This window comes from Aegilops tauschii, chromosome 1, assembly GCF_002575655.3.
Source record: "Aegilops tauschii subsp. strangulata cultivar AL8/78 chromosome 1, Aet v6.0, whole genome shotgun sequence".
In the NCBI taxonomy this organism is placed as follows: Eukaryota; Viridiplantae; Streptophyta; class Magnoliopsida; order Poales; family Poaceae; genus Aegilops; species Aegilops tauschii.
In genome coordinates, this window is record NC_053035.3 from 149,127,684 (window position 1) to 149,135,667 (window position 7,984).

Consider the following 7,984-nt stretch of genomic DNA (forward strand, 5'->3'; position numbering starts at 1 on the left):
TAATTCTTCTTAACCACCCACATCTTCAGGGGTGGCTTAGAAGCAATGAATCTAAGTGTAGCATCTGAGAACTTTGGCTTTGGAGCCCTAGCAAATAGTCTTGCAAGAGGTGAATAATACTCATAAGAATATGCAGAAAAGTTCTTTGATTTGTGAACATAGCGGTTAGAAGAAACACGCTCATATTCATGAGTCTCATGATGGTTTCCCTGCAAAACATTGGCGTTAGGGTGACCTTGTGAGGTCATCTGTCTGTATGAAGCCTTTGGGCCATAGAAAGCCTTTGGTCTGGGGTTTGTCTTCTTCCTAGGTGGTGTCATGATGACATTCACGGGAAGCTTCTCAAGACAACGTTTGGGCACCCAGATCTTCTTCAAAGGTGGCCCATTCCCGTAGTTAGTACCAATGAACCTGGCAAACACTTCACCATTCTGATTCTTAAACAGCTTATAATTGGCGTCAGAGGATTCATCAACGATAATGGGGTTAGCACGGGTGAAACCAGATAAGGTGGATGGGTCCACTGAAGGGCCTATGCAGCAACCCACGTGGTTTTGGGGTACTGCTCAGGCTTCCAGTAAGAACCGTCCACATTCATTTTCCTCTCGAACCCAACACCCTCTTTCCTAGGGTTTCGGTTTAGAATCTGTTTCTTGAGGACATCACATAGTGTCCGATGCCCATTGAGGCTTTTGTACATGCTTGTTTCAAGTAATGTCTTCAACCTAGCATTCTCATCAGCAATATTTGTGGTATCCTCAATAGAGGGGTTAGTTACCAAATTAGTAGTTGAAGATATTGCAACATCAGCAGCAGTAGAACATTCAGCCAGGCAGACAACATTATCACACTCAAGACATTTTGAACATGGTGGTACAAAATCTTCCTGAGTGGAACTGATCTGTTGAGCGCGTAGTGAATCGTTTTCCTTTTGAAGATCTTCATGAGACGCTCTCAGATTCTCTAGATCTTGCTACTTTTGAAGATAATCGTAGGAAAGCTTCTCATGAGTAGCTGAGAGAGTTTCATGACGACTTTCAAGTTCCTCGTACTTAACATGAAGAACTTTAATGTCTTCGATTAAGGACTGGGTTTGATTCATTTCCTCATCCAACAGGTCATCCCTTTTGTCTAGCAACTTTTGAATATGTTCCATAGCAGTTTGTTGTTCAGTTGCAATTTTAGCAAGAGTTTTGTAGCTAGGTTTGGATTCACACTTAGAGTCATCTTCATTGGAGGATTGAAAGTAAGCATCGCGTGAGTTTACCTTGGCACCTCGTCCCATGAAGCAGTAGGATGGAGCAGAGTCGTCTTCATCATTGGCTTCAGCGTCGGCGATGTGACCATTGTCTTTGGTGTTGAAGATGGACTTGGCGACGAATGCCGAAGCTAGAGCCAGGCTTGCCACGCCTGAATCAGACGCCTCCTCAAATTCCACCTCTGCCTCCTAAGAAGCAGGCTCCTCCTCTGAATCCATCTCCTTGCTAATGAACGCACGAGCCTTGCCAGATGAGCTCTTCTTGTGAGACGAAGATTTGATGAAGACTTTGAAGAAGACTTTGAAGATTTCTTCTTCTTGTCGTCAGAATCATATTCCTTGCTCTTCTTCTTCTTCTTCTTCTTCTTCTTCTTAGTTTCCTTCTCCCATTGAGGACACTCAGATATGTAATGGCCTAGCTTCTTGCATTTGTGGCATGTTCTCTTCTTGTGGTCACGAGAGGAAGCCTCATCATTTCTTGAGCTGGATCTTGAAGACTTTCCGAAGCGATTCTTCTTGGAGAACTTTTGGAACTTCCTCACAAGCATTGCTAGCTCTTTGCCAATGTCTTCAGGATCACTAGAACTGCAGTCAGATTCTTCAGATGAGGAAACAACTTTTGCCTTCAAAGCACGGGATCAGACATAGTTGGGGACATAGATATCTCCCTTCTCAGATAATTGGAACTCATGTGTGTTGAGCCTCTCAAGTATGTCAGGCGGATCAAGATCTTTGAAGTCAGTGTGTTCTTGAATCATTAGGGCCAGAGTGTCAAATGAGCTGTCAAGTGATCTCAATAGCTTCTTCACAATTTCATGCTTGGTGATCTCAGTGGCGCCGGGTGCGCGAAGCTCATTGGTGATATCAGTGAGGCGATCAAACATGAGCTGTACATTCTCATTGTCGTTTCTCTTGAAGCGGTTGAAGAGATTGCGAAGAACATCAATCCTTGAGTCTCTCTGAGTTGAGACGCCTTCGTTGACCTTGGACAGCCAGTCCCAGACTAGCTTCACAGTTTCCAGAGGATTCACACGACCATAATGTCCTTTGGTCAGATAACCACAGATGATGTTCTTGGCGGTCGAGTCTAGTTGCGCGAACCTCTTGACATCAGCAACGGTGACACCTTCACCAACCTTGGGAACGCCAGTCATGACGACATACCAGAGGTTGATGTCAATGGCTTCAAGATGCATACGCATATTATTCTTCCAGTAGGGGTAATTAGTGCCATCCAAGACTGGGCACGCAGCGGAGACCTTGATTATCCCGACAATCGACATAGCCATTACTCCAGGTGGTTAAACCGAATCACACAGAACAAGGGAGCACCTTGCTCTAATACCAATTGAAAGTGCTAGTTATCGACTAGAGGGGGGTGAATAGGCGATTTTTATGGAAGTCTTAAAAACATGAGCTCTTTGAGGATTATAAAACATCTCGGCGGCCATCATCTCTGGTGGCCATCTTCATCATCCCGGCGGCCACCACGATGAGGAGGGAGTAGTCCACCCTCGGAGCTGAGGGTTTGTACCAGTAGCTATATGTTTAATTTCTCTCTCTCTCTCTCTCGTGTTCTTGAGATGTCACGATCTTGATGTATCGCGGGCTTTGTTAATATAGTCAGATCATATGGTGTTTTCCCCTCTCTATCTTGTTGTGATGAATTGAGTTTTCCCTTTTAGATTTCGTTGTTATCCTATTGAATACTTTTATGGATTTGAGAGCACTTGATATATGTCTTGCATATGAATACTCGTGATGACAATGGGGTATCATATTGATTCACTTGATATGTGTTTTGGCAGTCAACTCGCGGATTCCCGCGGTGACATTGGGGTAATCTATGCATAGGGGTTGATGCACGTTGTCGTCTTTTGTTTCTCCGGTAGAAATCTTGGGGCACTCTTTGAGGTTCTTTGTGATGGATTGAGTATTATGAACTGAATTTGCTTTGGTGTTATTTTAGTACAAACGCTTGATAGATCGATCGGAAAGAATAACTTAGTGTTATTTTAGTACGAACTCTTGATAGATTGATCGGAAAGAATAACTTTGTGTTATTTTAGTACGAACTCTTGGATAGATCGATCGTAAAGAATAGCTACAAACAATTTCTTCTTATGTTCTGCGCTAGATAAGAACTTTTGGAGTGATTCTTCGTCGCACTTTGAGGGATGGTTATATGATCCAATTTATTAGCATTGTTGAGAGATTGCACTAGCAAAAGTACGAACCCTAGGCCTCATTTTCAAGCATTGCTATATCATTTGTTCTCCGTTTTATCAATTGCTACCTTGCTATTTTTTATTGTTCCTATTACAAAAATCAATATCTACTAGCATTTCTACACTTTTATCACCACCTCTTCACCGAACTAGTGCACCTATACAAATTACCACTGTATTTGGTGTGTTGGGGACACAAGAGACCTTTGTTATTTGGTTGCAGGGTTGTTTGAGAGAGACCATCTTCATCCGACACCTCCCACGGATTGATAAACCTTAGGTCATCCACTTGAAGGAAAATTGCTATTGTCCTACAACTCTGTGCTTGGAGGCCCAACATGAGTCTACAAGAACAAGTTGTGTAGTAGACATCAAGCTCTTTTCTGGCGCTGTTGCCGGGGAGGTTAGGTAAGCGGCACTCACACCCCGTCAAGGAAGCTCTTTTCTGGCGCCGTTGCTGGGGAGGTGAGTGCATGAAGGTATATCTTTAGATCTTGAAATTGAATCTTTTAGTTTCTGTTTTATCACTTGTTTGGTTTATTAAAGAAAACTACATAAAAAATGGAATTGAGGTTGCATCATATTATTGATCATCTTTATAATATCTTTCTTGAAAATGATGGTTCGGAAAATTGTGCTCAATTGTTAGAAGAAGAAGTCAACAAAATGTTTGGTACAAAATATTTTAATGATGAGCGTGATTGCAATGTTGTTAGTATGAATTCTATGAATATCCATGATGCTAATGATGTGCAAAGCTACAAGCTTGGGGATGCTATGTTTGATGAAGATGATATTTTTTGTCCCCTGAGTTTGGATGAGCAAATTTATTATGATGATAGCATGCCTCCTATTTATGATGATTATATTGATGAAAGTGGGTTTGGAAGAGTGTCAACTCTAGGTAATGATCCCACTATTTGGAGGGTGTTGAATCTTGTTATAATATTTATGAAAGTGGATTTGGAGAGGTCATGACTTTATTTAGTGATGAATCCAGTATTTTGGTTTTGGGTGAGATGTCGGTATGAGGAGAATAAGGAGTGGCAATACCTTAAGCTTGGGGATGCCCAAGGCACCCCAAGGTAATATTCAAGGAAGATCCAAGCAAATTAGCTTGGGGATGCCCCGGAAGGCATCCCCTCTTTCGTCTCCAACATTATCGATAACCTCACTTGGAGCTATGTTTTCATTCGTCACATAATATGTGTTTTTCTTGGAGCATCATTTTATTTTGTTAGGATTTGCTTGCTGTTATTTAGAATAATGTTTTGCATCTTTTATTTCAATAAAAGTGGCTATGATAGCCTTTACTATGCTCATTTTGCAAGCCTACATGTTGCTTTTTGAAAACAAAAAGTTTATCGATGTTGCAAAAATTACCTAGAAAAGTCAGAATGTGATAAAATGTTGAAACTTTTTGCAAAATGAGCTCTGATAAATTTTCTACAGTGTGGAAAATTTTCATAACTTTTGGAGTTAGGGAAGTATTGATACTCTTGCATTCTTTACACACTATACTGTTTTGGCAGATTGCTGTTATGTTTGCATTGTTTGCATATGTTTTCTTGTTTAGATTCTATTTGAGGATAGGAGTATTAAATATGTAGAGGCATTTAGTGTGCAATGTTGAATAATAATTTTAGTGATTTGCTACAGTAGAGAATGATAAGGTTTTTGCATTGGTTTATACTAACTTATCTCACAAGTTCTTGTTGAGTTTTGTGTGGATGAAGCTTTTGAGATTTAGGAAAACCATGATATGAGAAGAATTAAGGAGACATAAAAGCTCAAGCTTGGGGATGCCCAAGGCATCCCAATATAATATTTCAAGAAGTCTCAAGCATCTAAGCTTGGGGATGCGTCGGTAGGCATCCCACCTTTCTTCTTCAACAATTATCGGTTAGTATCGGTTGAGCCTAAGTTTTTGCTTCTTCACATGATGTGTGCTATTCTTAGAATGTCATTTTATTTTGTTTTTGCTTGCTGTTTTAATAAAATACTTAGATCTGAAAGCTTTCTAATAAGAGAGAGTCCGCAAATAGCTACCTATTTACTTAACTACTCGCACGATCCTTATATCTTTTTGGAGTAGCTTGTCATTTACTCTTGTGCTTCACTTATATCCTATGAGTAAATTGTTGAATAAATCGAATGTCATGAAGTTGAAATCATATCATGCCTAGTGGTAGCTTCACATTGGGTTTGTAAAGTGAAATCTTTTGAAGCTTGACAATCACAATATTGGTCATACAAGCAATTCATGAATGATTAGTAGGAGGAAGAGAACTTTCACATGCAAATACACTATCTTGGAAATCTTTTGTGATTGTGAGCCCCCATCAAAATATTATATGCCAAAAATTTTGACGTTGGAGAAGGAAGACAACGTAATGATTTATGTTTGTTCATATTCACATAGAAGTTATATTGTCATAGATCCTTCAACATGTGGTGCTTGCCCCCCATCTTTGCTAGCCGAAAATTCCACACCATGAAAAGGTTCCTAAGACACAGCATGGAAGAGTCAAAATATTCAGAAGCAGTAGAGATACTACTTGTGCATCCAAAAACCCTTGAACCCGAATCTTATTTTCAAGAGTCCACCATACCTACCTAAGGATTGAAGAAGATCCTTCAAGTAAGTTGTCATCGGTGCAATAAGGAATTAAAATTGCTTCTAAAAGTGTTAGATCATTTAGTGTAAGAGAAAATTGAGCGTTGTACGAACTTGTGATGGCAAAGAATAAAAGTAATAGACTGCACAATAAAGGTTGCTATCATAAGGGGCAATATAATGTGACGTTCTTTTGCACTAAGGGGTTGAGCATACAAACAAATAAGCGCATGGCAACCTCTGGTTCCCTCTGCGGAGGGCCTATCTTTTACATTTATGTATTTACTCTCATTCATGAGTCAAAGTTTTTCTCTCGATTCCTTTTTATTTTTCTCTTTTGGCTAGCATCATGTGGTGAGGAAAGATCTAGGCACATCTATCCAGTTGGATATGGGTAGCATGAGTTATTATTGTTGACATCACCCTTGAGGTGAATGCGTTGGGAGGCAAAACAATAAGCCCCTATCTTTCTATGTGTTCGGTTGAAACGTTTTGCTCATGTGTATGCCGTGAGTGTTAGAAATCATAGAAGACTATATGATGGTTGAGTATATGGAGCTCTTACATAAACTCTATTGAATAAGTTGAATTACAATTGCTTGGTGACTGAGAACATAGGTTGTTGAGTTTCAAGAGAATTCATTGTTTGAACCTTAACATGTGAATTGGTTGCTACTTTAACATGAGAAGCTTCATAAGAAAGAATTGCTGTTATGATGCTAGGAAAAGTGATTGAAATTATCATTGATCAAATTTGTGCACTTTGCTGGCATTCACACTTCATAAATTATTCCTTTTATCATTTACCTACTCGAGGACGAGTAGGAATTAAGCTTCGGGATGCTGATACGTCTCCAACGTATCTATAATTTACGGAGTATTCATGCTGTTTTATTATCATTCTTGGATGTTTTACAATCATTTTATAGCAACTTTATATCATTTTGGGGACTAACCTATTGACCCAGTGCCCAGTGCCAGTTGCTGTTTTTTTGCTTGTTTTTTACATTGCAGGAAATCAATATCAAACGGAGTCCAAACACCGTGAAATGTTTTGTGGATTTTTCATGGACCAGAAGACTCCCGATGGGCCAGAGCAGCACCTGGGGGTGCCACGAGGGGGGCACAACCCACCAGGGTGCGCCTGGGGGCCCAGGCACGCCCAGGTGGGTTGTGCCCACCTCGGTGGCCTCCCGCACCCCCTCTTTACCCTATAAATCCCCAAATATTCCTAAAACCCTCGGGGTTAACCTAGATCAAAAGTTCCGCCGCTGCAAGGCTCTGTAGCCACCGAAAAACAATCAAGACCCCGTTCCAGCACCCTAACAAAGGGGGATCATCTCCGATGGCCATCTTCATCATCCCGGCGGCCACCACGATGAGGAGGGAGTAGTCCACCCTCGGGGCTGAGGGTTTGTACCAGTAGCTATGTGTTTAATCTCTCTCTCTCTCGTGTTCTTGAGATTTCACGATCTTGATGTATCGCGGGATTTGTTAATATAGTCAGATCATATGGTGTTTTCCCCTCTCTATCTTGTTGTGATGAATTGAGTTTTCCCTTTGAGATTTTGTTGTTATCGGATTGAATACTTTTATGGATTTGAGAGCACTTGATATATGTCTTGCATATGAATACTCATGGTGACAATGGGGTACCATACTGATTCACTTGATATGTGTTTTGGCACTCAACTCACGGATTCCCGCGGTGACATTGGGGTAATCTATGCATAGGGGTTGATGCACGTTCTTGTCTTTTGTTTCTCCGGTAGAAATCTTGGGGCACTCTTTGAGGTTCTTTGTGATGGATTGAGTATTATGAATCTGAATTTGCTTTGGTGTTATTTTAGTACGAACTCTTGATAGATCGATTGGAAAGAA